The following is a 12,559-nucleotide window of genomic DNA, read 5'->3' on the forward strand; positions in this document are numbered from 1 at the left end:
CGTCTATATTACAGTGATATCACGTCGAAAATCGTCTAGGACCGATACGGAAAAAGTTTCCTCTTGGCGGTGGGACTTAGAAAAATTTCCAGAGTTTTGTCGACGGAGTAGCACATCCGTCCATTATTTGCTAATAACTCGATAAATAATAATTGTAGCGAGTTTGGTGTTATGATATATATTGTTAGAAACCGTCTATATTACAGTGATATCACGTCGAAAATCGTCTAGGACCGATACGGAAAAAGTTTCCTCTTAGCGGTGGGACTTAGAAAAATTTCCAGAGTTTTGTCGACGGAGTAGCACATCCGTCCATTATTTGCTAATAACTCGATAAATAATAATTGTAGCGAGTTTGGTGTTATGATATATATTGTTAGAAACCGTCTATATTACAGTGATATCACGTCGAAAATCGTCTAGGACCGATACGGAAAAAGTTTCCTCTTAGCGGTGGGACTTAGAAAAATTTCCAGAGTTTTGTCGACGGAGTAGCACATCCGTCCATTATTTGCTAATAACTCGATAAATAATAATTGTAGCGAGTTTGGTGTTATGATACATATTGTTAGAAACCGTCTATATTACAGTGATATCACGTCGAAAATCGTCTAGGACCGATACGGAAAAAGTTTCCTCTTAGCGGTGGGACTTAGAAAAATTTTCGTCGAACGTCCGACGGAGTAGCACATCCGTCCATTATTTGCTAATAACTCGATAAATAATAATTGTAGCGAGTTTGGTGTTATGATATATATTGTTAGAAACCGTCTATATTACAGTGATATCACGTCGAAAATCGTCTAGGACCGATACGGAAAAAGTTTCCTCTTGGCGGTGGGACTTAGAAAAATTTTCGTCGAACGTCCGACGGAGTAGCACATCCGTCCATTATTTGCTAATAACTCGATAAATAATAATTGTAGCGAGTTTGGTGTTATGATATATATTGTTAGAAACCGTCTATATTACAGTGATATCACGTCGAAAATCGTCTAGGACCGATAGGGAAAAAGTTTCCTCTTGGCGGTGGGACTTAGAAAAATTTTCGTCGAACGTCCGACGGAGTAGCACATCCGTCCATTATTTGCTAATAACTCGATAAATAATAATTGTAGCGAGTTTGGTGTTATGATATATATTGTTAGAAACCGTCTATATTACAGTGATATCACGTCGAAAATCGTCTAGGACCGATAGGGAAAAAGTTTCCTCTTGGCGGTGGGACTTAGAAAAATTTCCAGAGTTTTGTCGACGGAGTAGCACATCCGTCCATTATTTGCTAATAACTCGATAAATAATAATTGTAGCGAGTTTGGTGTTATGATATATATTGTTAGAAACCGTCTATATTACAGTGATATCACGTCGAAAATCGTCTAGGACCGATACGGAAAAAGTTTCCTCTTAGCGGTGGGACTTAGAAAAATTTCCAGAGTTTTGTCGACGGAGTAGCACATCCGTCCATTATTTGCTAATAACTCGATAAATAATAATTGTAGCGAGTTTGGTGTTATGATATATATTGTTAGAAACCGTCTATATTACAGTGATATCACGTCGAAAATCGTCTAGGACCGATAGGGAAAAAGTTTCCTCTTGGCGGTGGGACTTAGAAAAATTTCCAGAGTTTTGTCGACGGAGTAGCACATCCGTCCATTATTTGCTAATAACTCGATAAATAATAATTGTAGCGAGTTTGGTGTTATGATATATATTGTTAGAAACCGTCTATATTACAGTGATATCACGTCGAAAATCGTCTAGGACCGATACGGAAAAAGTTTCCTCTTGGCGGTGGGACTTAGAAAAATTTCCAGAGTTTTGTCGACGGAGTAGCACATCCGTCCATTATTTGCTAATAACTCGATAAATAATAATTGTAGCGAGTTTGGTGTTATGATATATATTGTTAGAAACCGTCTATATTACAGTGATATCACGTCGAAAATCGTCTAGGACCGATAGGGAAAAAGTTTCCTCTTGGCGGTGGGACTTAGAAAAATTTCCAGAGTTTTGTCGACGGAGTAGCACATCCGTCCATTATTTGCTAATAACTCGATAAATAATAATTGTAGCGAGTTTGGTGTTATGATATATATTGTTAGAAACCGTCTATATTACAGTGATATCACGTCGAAAATCGTCTAGGACCGATAGGGAAAAAGTTTCCTCTTGGCGGTGGGACTTAGAAAAATTTTCGTCGAACGTCCGACGGAGTAGCACATCCGTCCATTATTTGCTAATAACTCGATAAATAATAATTGTAGCGAGTTTGGTGTTATGATATATATTGTTAGAAACCGTCTATATTACAGTGATATCACGTCGAAAATCGTCTAGGACCGATACGGAAAAAGTTTCCTCTTGGCGGTGGGACTTAGAAAAATTTTCGTCGAACGTCCGACGGAGTAGCACATCCGTCCATTATTTGCTAATAACTCGATAAATAATAATTGTAGCGAGTTTGGTGTTATGATATATATTGTTAGAAACCGTCTATATTACAGTGATATCACGTCGAAAATCGTCTAGGACCGATACGGAAAAAGTTTCCTCTTAGCGGTGGGACTTAGAAAAATTTCCAGAGTTTTGTCGACGGAGTAGCACATCCGTCCATTATTTGCTAATAACTCGATAAATAATAATTGTAGCGAGTTTGGTGTTATGATATATATTGTTAGAAACCGTCTATATTACAGTGATATCACGTCGAAAATCGTCTAGGACCGATAGGGAAAAAGTTTCCTCTTGGCGGTGGGACTTAGAAAAATTTCCAGAGTTTTGTCGACGGAGTAGCACATCCGTCCATTATTTGCTAATAACTCGATAAATAATAATTGTAGCGAGTTTGGTGTTATGATATATATTGTTAGAAACCGTCTATATTACAGTGATATCACGTCGAAAATCGTCTAGGACCGATACGGAAAAAGTTTCCTCTTGGCGGTGGGACTTAGAAAAATTTCCAGAGTTTTGTCGACGGAGTAGCACATCCGTCCATTATTTGCTAATAACTCGATAAATAATAATTGTAGCGAGTTTGGTGTTATGATATATATTGTTAGAAACCGTCTATATTACAGTGATATCACGTCGAAAATCGTCTAGGACCGATAGGGAAAAAGTTTCCTCTTGGCGGTGGGACTTAGAAAAATTTCCAGAGTTTTGTCGACGGAGTAGCACATCCGTCCATTATTTGCTAATAACTCGATAAATAATAATTGTAGCGAGTTTGGTGTTATGATATATATTGTTAGAAACCGTCTATATTACAGTGATATCACGTCGAAAATCGTCTAGGACCGATAGGGAAAAAGTTTCCTCTTGGCGGTGGGACTTAGAAAAATTTTCGTCGAACGTCCGACGGAGTAGCACATCCGTCCATTATTTGCTAATAACTCGATAAATAATAATTGTAGCGAGTTTGGTGTTATGATATATATTGTTAGAAACCGTCTATATTACAGTGATATCACGTCGAAAATCGTCTAGGACCGATACGGAAAAAGTTTCCTCTTGGCGGTGGGACTTAGAAAAATTTTCGTCGAACGTCCGACGGAGTAGCACATCCGTCCATTATTTGCTAATAACTCGATAAATAATAATTGTAGCGAGTTTGGTGTTATGATATATATTGTTAGAAACCGTCTATATTACAGTGATATCACGTCGAAAATCGTCTAGGACCGATAGGGAAAAAGTTTCCTCTTGGCGGTGGGACTTAGAAAAATTTCCAGAGTTTTGTCGACGGAGTAGCACATCCGTCCATTATTTGCTAATAACTCGATAAATAATAATTGTAGCGAGTTTGGTGTTATGATATATATTGTTAGAAACCGTCTATATTACAGTGATATCACGTCGAAAATCGTCTAGGACCGATAGGGAAAAAGTTTCCTCTTGGCGGTGGGACTTAGAAAAATTTTCGTCGAACGTCCGACGGAGTAGCACATCCGTCCATTATTTGCTAATAACTCGATAAATAATAATTGTAGCGAGTTTGGTGTTATGATATATATTGTTAGAAACCGTCTATATTACAGTGATATCACGTCGAAAATCGTCTAGGACCGATACGGAAAAAGTTTCCTCTTAGCGGTGGGACTTAGAAAAATTTCCAGAGTTTTGTCGACGGAGTAGCACATCCGTCCATTATTTGCTAATAACTCGATAAATAATAATTGTAGCGAGTTTGGTGTTATGATACATATTGTTAGAAACCGTCTATATTACAGTGATATCACGTCGAAAATCGTCTAGGACCGATACGGAAAAAGTTTCCTCTTAGCGGTGGGACTTAGAAAAATTTTCGTCGAACGTCCGACGGAGTAGCACATCCGTCCATTATTTGCTAATAACTCGATAAATAATAATTGTAGCGAGTTTGGTGTTATGATATATATTGTTAGAAACCGTCTATATTACAGTGATATCACGTCGAAAATCGTCTAGGACCGATACGGAAAAAGTTTCCTCTTGGCGGTGGGACTTAGAAAAATTTTCGTCGAACGTCCGACGGAGTAGCACATCCGTCCATTATTTGCTAATAACTCGATAAATAATAATTGTAGCGAGTTTGGTGTTATGATATATATTGTTAGAAACCGTCTATATTACAGTGATATCACGTCGAAAATCGTCTAGGACCGATAGGGAAAAAGTTTCCTCTTGGCGGTGGGACTTAGAAAAATTTTCGTCGAACGTCCGACGGAGTAGCACATCCGTCCATTATTTGCTAATAACTCGATAAATAATAATTGTAGCGAGTTTGGTGTTATGATATATATTGTTAGAAACCGTCTATATTACAGTGATATCACGTCGAAAATCGTCTAGGACCGATACGGAAAAAGTTTCCTCTTGGCGGTGGGACTTAGAAAAATTTTCGTCGAACGTCCGACGGAGTAGCACATCCGTCCATTATTTGCTAATAACTCGATAAATAATAATTGTAGCGAGTTTGGTGTTATGATATATATTGTTAGAAACCGTCTATATTACAGTGATATCACGTCGAAAATCGTCTAGGACCGATAGGGAAAAAGTTTCCTCTTGGCGGTGGGACTTAGAAAAATTTTCGTCGAACGTCCGACGGAGTAGCACATCCGTCCATTATTTGCTAATAACTCGATAAATAATAATTGTAGCGAGTTTGGTGTTATGATATATATTGTTAGAAACCGTCTATATTACAGTGATATCACGTCGAAAATCGTCTAGGACCGATAGGGAAAAAGTTTCCTCTTGGCGGTGGGACTTAGAAAAATTTCCAGAGTTTTGTCGACGGAGTAGCACATCCGTCCATTATTTGCTAATAACTCGATAAATAATAATTGTAGCGAGTTTGGTGTTATGATATATATTGTTAGAAACCGTCTATATTACAGTGATATCACGTCGAAAATCGTCTAGGACCGATACGGAAAAAGTTTCCTCTTAGCGGTGGGACTTAGAAAAATTTCCAGAGTTTTGTCGACGGAGTAGCACATCCGTCCATTATTTGCTAATAACTCGATAAATAATAATTGTAGCGAGTTTGGTGTTATGATATATATTGTTAGAAACCGTCTATATTACAGTGATATCACGTCGAAAATCGTCTAGGACCGATAGGGAAAAAGTTTCCTCTTGGCGGTGGGACTTAGAAAAATTTCCAGAGTTTTGTCGACGGAGTAGCACATCCGTCCATTATTTGCTAATAACTCGATAAATAATAATTGTAGCGAGTTTGGTGTTATGATATATATTGTTAGAAACCGTCTATATTACAGTGATATCACGTCGAAAATCGTCTAGGACCGATACGGAAAAAGTTTCCTCTTGGCGGTGGGACTTAGAAAAATTTCCAGAGTTTTGTCGACGGAGTAGCACATCCGTCCATTATTTGCTAATAACTCGATAAATAATAATTGTAGCGAGTTTGGTGTTATGATATATATTGTTAGAAACCGTCTATATTACAGTGATATCACGTCGAAAATCGTCTAGGACCGATAGGGAAAAAGTTTCCTCTTGGCGGTGGGACTTAGAAAAATTTCCAGAGTTTTGTCGACGGAGTAGCACATCCGTCCATTATTTGCTAATAACTCGATAAATAATAATTGTAGCGAGTTTGGTGTTATGATATATATTGTTAGAAACCGTCTATATTACAGTGATATCACGTCGAAAATCGTCTAGGACCGATAGGGAAAAAGTTTCCTCTTGGCGGTGGGACTTAGAAAAATTTTCGTCGAACGTCCGACGGAGTAGCACATCCGTCCATTATTTGCTAATAACTCGATAAATAATAATTGTAGCGAGTTTGGTGTTATGATATATATTGTTAGAAACCGTCTATATTACAGTGATATCACGTCGAAAATCGTCTAGGACCGATACGGAAAAAGTTTCCTCTTGGCGGTGGGACTTAGAAAAATTTTCGTCGAACGTCCGACGGAGTAGCACATCCGTCCATTATTTGCTAATAACTCGATAAATAATAATTGTAGCGAGTTTGGTGTTATGATATATATTGTTAGAAACCGTCTATATTACAGTGATATCACGTCGAAAATCGTCTAGGACCGATACGGAAAAAGTTTCCTCTTAGCGGTGGGACTTAGAAAAATTTCCAGAGTTTTGTCGACGGAGTAGCACATCCGTCCATTATTTGCTAATAACTCGATAAATAATAATTGTAGCGAGTTTGGTGTTATGATATATATTGTTAGAAACCGTCTATATTACAGTGATATCACGTCGAAAATCGTCTAGGACCGATAGGGAAAAAGTTTCCTCTTGGCGGTGGGACTTAGAAAAATTTCCAGAGTTTTGTCGACGGAGTAGCACATCCGTCCATTATTTGCTAATAACTCGATAAATAATAATTGTAGCGAGTTTGGTGTTATGATATATATTGTTAGAAACCGTCTATATTACAGTGATATCACGTCGAAAATCGTCTAGGACCGATACGGAAAAAGTTTCCTCTTAGCGGTGGGACTTAGAAAAATTTCCAGAGTTTTGTCGACGGAGTAGCACATCCGTCCATTATTTGCTAATAACTCGATAAATAATAATTGTAGCGAGTTTGGTGTTATGATATATATTGTTAGAAACCGTCTATATTACAGTGATATCACGTCGAAAATCGTCTAGGACCGATAGGGAAAAAGTTTCCTCTTGGCGGTGGGACTTAGAAAAATTTTCGTCGAACGTCCGACGGAGTAGCACATCCGTCCATTATTTGCTAATAACTCGATAAATAATAATTGTAGCGAGTTTGGTGTTATGATATATATTGTTAGAAACCGTCTATATTACAGTGATATCACGTCGAAAATCGTCTAGGACCGATACGGAAAAAGTTTCCTCTTGGCGGTGGGACTTAGAAAAATTTCCAGAGTTTTGTCGACGGAGTAGCACATCCGTCCATTATTTGCTAATAACTCGATAAATAATAATTGTAGCGAGTTTGGTGTTATGATATATATTGTTAGAAACCGTCTATATTACAGTGATATCACGTCGAAAATCGTCTAGGACCGATAGGGAAAAAGTTTCCTCTTGGCGGTGGGACTTAGAAAAATTTTCGTCGAACGTCCGACGGAGTAGCACATCCGTCCATTATTTGCTAATAACTCGATAAATAATAATTGTAGCGAGTTTGGTGTTATGATATATATTGTTAGAAACCGTCTATATTACAGTGATATCACGTCGAAAATCGTCTAGGACCGATACGGAAAAAGTTTCCTCTTGGCGGTGGGACTTAGAAAAATTTCCAGAGTTTTGTCGACGGAGTAGCACATCCGTCCATTATTTGCTAATAACTCGATAAATAATAATTGTAGCGAGTTTGGTGTTATGATATATATTGTTAGAAACCGTCTATATTACAGTGATATCACGTCGAAAATCGTCTAGGACCGATAGGGAAAAAGTTTCCTCTTGGCGGTGGGACTTAGAAAAATTTCCAGAGTTTTGTCGACGGAGTAGCACATCCGTCCATTATTTGCTAATAACTCGATAAATAATAATTGTAGCGAGTTTGGTGTTATGATACATATTGTTAGAAACCGTCTATATTACAGTGATATCACGTCGAAAATCGTCTAGGACCGATACGGAAAAAGTTTCCTCTTAGCGGTGGGACTTAGAAAAATTTTCGTCGAACGTCCGACGGAGTAGCACATCCGTCCATTATTTGCTAATAACTCGATAAATAATAATTGTAGCGAGTTTGGTGTTATGATATATATTGTTAGAAACCGTCTATATTACAGTGATATCACGTCGAAAATCGTCTAGGACCGATACGGAAAAAGTTTCCTCTTAGCGGTGGGACTTAGAAAAATTTCCAGAGTTTTGTCGACGGAGTAGCACATCCGTCCATTATTTGCTAATAACTCGATAAATAATAATTGTAGCGAGTTTGGTGTTATGATATATATTGTTAGAAACCGTCTATATTACAGTGATATCACGTCGAAAATCGTCTAGGACCGATAGGGAAAAAGTTTCCTCTTGGCGGTGGGACTTAGAAAAATTTTCGTCGAACGTCCGACGGAGTAGCACATCCGTCCATTATTTGCTAATAACTCGATAAATAATAATTGTAGCGAGTTTGGTGTTATGATATATATTGTTAGAAACCGTCTATATTACAGTGATATCACGTCGAAAATCGTCTAGGACCGATAGGGAAAAAGTTTCCTCTTGGCGGTGGGACTTAGAAAAATTTTCGTCGAACGTCCGACGGAGTAGCACATCCGTCCATTATTTGCTAATAACTCGATAAATAATAATTGTAGCGAGTTTGGTGTTATGATATATATTGTTAGAAACCGTCTATATTACAGTGATATCACGTCGAAAATCGTCTAGGACCGATACGGAAAAAGTTTCCTCTTGGCGGTGGGACTTAGAAAAATTTTCGTCGAACGTCCGACGGAGTAGCACATCCGTCCATTATTTGCTAATAACTCGATAAATAATAATTGTAGCGAGTTTGGTGTTATGATATATATTGTTAGAAACCGTCTATATTACAGTGATATCACGTCGAAAATCGTCTAGGACCGATACGGAAAAAGTTTCCTCTTGGCGGTGGGACTTAGAAAAATTTCCAGAGTTTTGTCGACGGAGTAGCACATCCGTCCATTATTTGCTAATAACTCGATAAATAATAATTGTAGCGAGTTTGGTGTTATGATATATATTGTTAGAAACCGTCTATATTACGGTGATATCACGTCGAAAATCGTCTAGGACCGATACGGAAAAAGTTTCCTCTTAGCGGTGGGACTTAGAAAAATTTCCAGAGTTTTGTCGACGGAGTAGCACATCCGTCCATTATTTGCTAATAACTCGATAAATAATAATTGTAGCGAGTTTGGTGTTATGATATATATTGTTAGAAACCGTCTATATTACAGTGATATCACGTCGAAAATCGTCTAGGACCGATAGGGAAAAAGTTTCCTCTTGGCGGTGGGACTTAGAAAAATTTCCAGAGTTTTGTCGACGGAGTAGCACATCCGTCCATTATTTGCTAATAACTCGATAAATAATAATTGTAGCGAGTTTGGTGTTATGATATATATTGTTAGAAACCGTCTATATTACAGTGATATCACGTCGAAAATCGTCTAGGACCGATAGGGAAAAAGTTTCCTCTTGGCGGTGGGACTTAGAAAAATTTCCAGAGTTTTGTCGACGGAGTAGCACATCCGTCCATTATTTGCTAATAACTCGATAAATAATAATTGTAGCGAGTTTGGTGTTATGATATATATTGTTAGAAACCGTCTATATTACAGTGATATCACGTCGAAAATCGTCTAGGACCGATACGGAAAAAGTTTCCTCTTGGCGGTGGGACTTAGAAAAATTTCCAGAGTTTTGTCGACGGAGTAGCACATCCGTCCATTATTTGCTAATAACTCGATAAATAATAATTGTAGCGAGTTTGGTGTTATGATATATATTGTTAGAAACCGTCTATATTACAGTGATATCACGTCGAAAATCGTCTAGGACCGATAGGGAAAAAGTTTCCTCTTGGCGGTGGGACTTAGAAAAATTTCCAGAGTTTTGTCGACGGAGTAGCACATCCGTCCATTATTTGCTAATAACTCGATAAATAATAATTGTAGCGAGTTTGGTGTTATGATATATATTGTTAGAAACCGTCTATATTACAGTGATATCACGTCGAAAATCGTCTAGGACCGATAGGGAAAAAGTTTCCTCTTGGCGGTGGGACTTAGAAAAATTTTCGTCGAACGTCCGACGGAGTAGCACATCCGTCCATTATTTGCTAATAACTCGATAAATAATAATTGTAGCGAGTTTGGTGTTATGATATATATTGTTAGAAACCGTCTATATTACAGTGATATCACGTCGAAAATCGTCTAGGACCGATACGGAAAAAGTTTCCTCTTGGCGGTGGGACTTAGAAAAATTTCCAGAGTTTTGTCGACGGAGTAGCACATCCGTCCATTATTTGCTAATAACTCGATAAATAATAATTGTAGCGAGTTTGGTGTTATGATATATATTGTTAGAAACCGTCTATATTACAGTGATATCACGTCGAAAATCGTCTAGGACCGATAGGGAAAAAGTTTCCTCTTGGCGGTGGGACTTAGAAAAATTTTCGTCGAACGTCCGACGGAGTAGCACATCCGTCCATTATTTGCTAATAACTCGATAAATAATAATTGTAGCGAGTTTGGTGTTATGATATATATTGTTAGAAACCGTCTATATTACAGTGATATCACGTCGAAAATCGTCTAGGACCGATACGGAAAAAGTTTCCTCTTGGCGGTGGGACTTAGAAAAATTTCCAGAGTTTTGTCGACGGAGTAGCACATCCGTCCATTATTTGCTAATAACTCGATAAATAATAATTGTAGCGAGTTTGGTGTTATGATATATATTGTTAGAAACCGTCTATATTACAGTGATATCACGTCGAAAATCGTCTAGGACCGATAGGGAAAAAGTTTCCTCTTGGCGGTGGGACTTAGAAAAATTTCCAGAGTTTTGTCGACGGAGTAGCACATCCGTCCATTATTTGCTAATAACTCGATAAATAATAATTGTAGCGAGTTTGGTGTTATGATACATATTGTTAGAAACCGTCTATATTACAGTGATATCACGTCGAAAATCGTCTAGGACCGATACGGAAAAAGTTTCCTCTTAGCGGTGGGACTTAGAAAAATTTTCGTCGAACGTCCGACGGAGTAGCACATCCGTCCATTATTTGCTAATAACTCGATAAATAATAATTGTAGCGAGTTTGGTGTTATGATATATATTGTTAGAAACCGTCTATATTACAGTGATATCACGTCGAAAATCGTCTAGGACCGATACGGAAAAAGTTTCCTCTTAGCGGTGGGACTTAGAAAAATTTCCAGAGTTTTGTCGACGGAGTAGCACATCCGTCCATTATTTGCTAATAACTCGATAAATAATAATTGTAGCGAGTTTGGTGTTATGATATATATTGTTAGAAACCGTCTATATTACAGTGATATCACGTCGAAAATCGTCTAGGACCGATACGGAAAAAGTTTCCTCTTGGCGGTGGGACTTAGAAAAATTTTCGTCGAACGTCCGACGGAGTAGCACATCCGTCCATTATTTGCTAATAACTCGATAAATAATAATTGTAGCGAGTTTGGTGTTATGATATATATTGTTAGAAACCGTCTATATTACAGTGATATCACGTCGAAAATCGTCTAGGACCGATACGGAAAAAGTTTCCTCTTGGCGGTGGGACTTAGAAAAATTTTCGTCGAACGTCCGACGGAGTAGCACATCCGTCCATTATTTGCTAATAACTCGATAAATAATAATTGTAGCGAGTTTGGTGTTATGATATATATTGTTAGAAACCGTCTATATTACAGTGATATCACGTCGAAAATCGTCTAGGACCGATACGGAAAAAGTTTCCTCTTGGCGGTGGGACTTAGAAAAATTTCCAGAGTTTTGTCGACGGAGTAGCACATCCGTCCATTATTTGCTAATAACTCGATAAATAATAATTGTAGCGAGTTTGGTGTTATGATATATATTGTTAGAAACCGTCTATATTACAGTGATATCACGTCGAAAATCGTCTAGGACCGATAGGGAAAAAGTTTCCTCTTGGCGGTGGGACTTAGAAAAATTTTCGTCGAACGTCCGACGGAGTAGCACATCCGTCCATTATTTGCTAATAACTCGATAAATAATAATTGTAGCGAGTTTGGTGTTATGATATATATTGTTAGAAACCGTCTATATTACAGTGATATCACGTCGAAAATCGTCTAGGACCGATACGGAAAAAGTTTCCTCTTGGCGGTGGGACTTAGAAAAATTTCCAGAGTTTTGTCGACGGAGTAGCACATCCGTCCATTATTTGCTAATAACTCGATAAATAATAATTGTAGCGAGTTTGGTGTTATGATATATATTGTTAGAAACCGTCTATATTACAGTGATATCACGTCGAAAATCGTCTAGGACCGATAGGGAAAAAGTTTCCTCTTGGCGGTGGGACTTA

The sequence above is a fragment of the Halictus rubicundus genome, unplaced genomic scaffold (assembly GCF_050948215.1).
Source record: "Halictus rubicundus isolate RS-2024b unplaced genomic scaffold, iyHalRubi1_principal scaffold1234, whole genome shotgun sequence".
In the NCBI taxonomy this organism is placed as follows: Eukaryota; Metazoa; Arthropoda; class Insecta; order Hymenoptera; family Halictidae; genus Halictus; species Halictus rubicundus.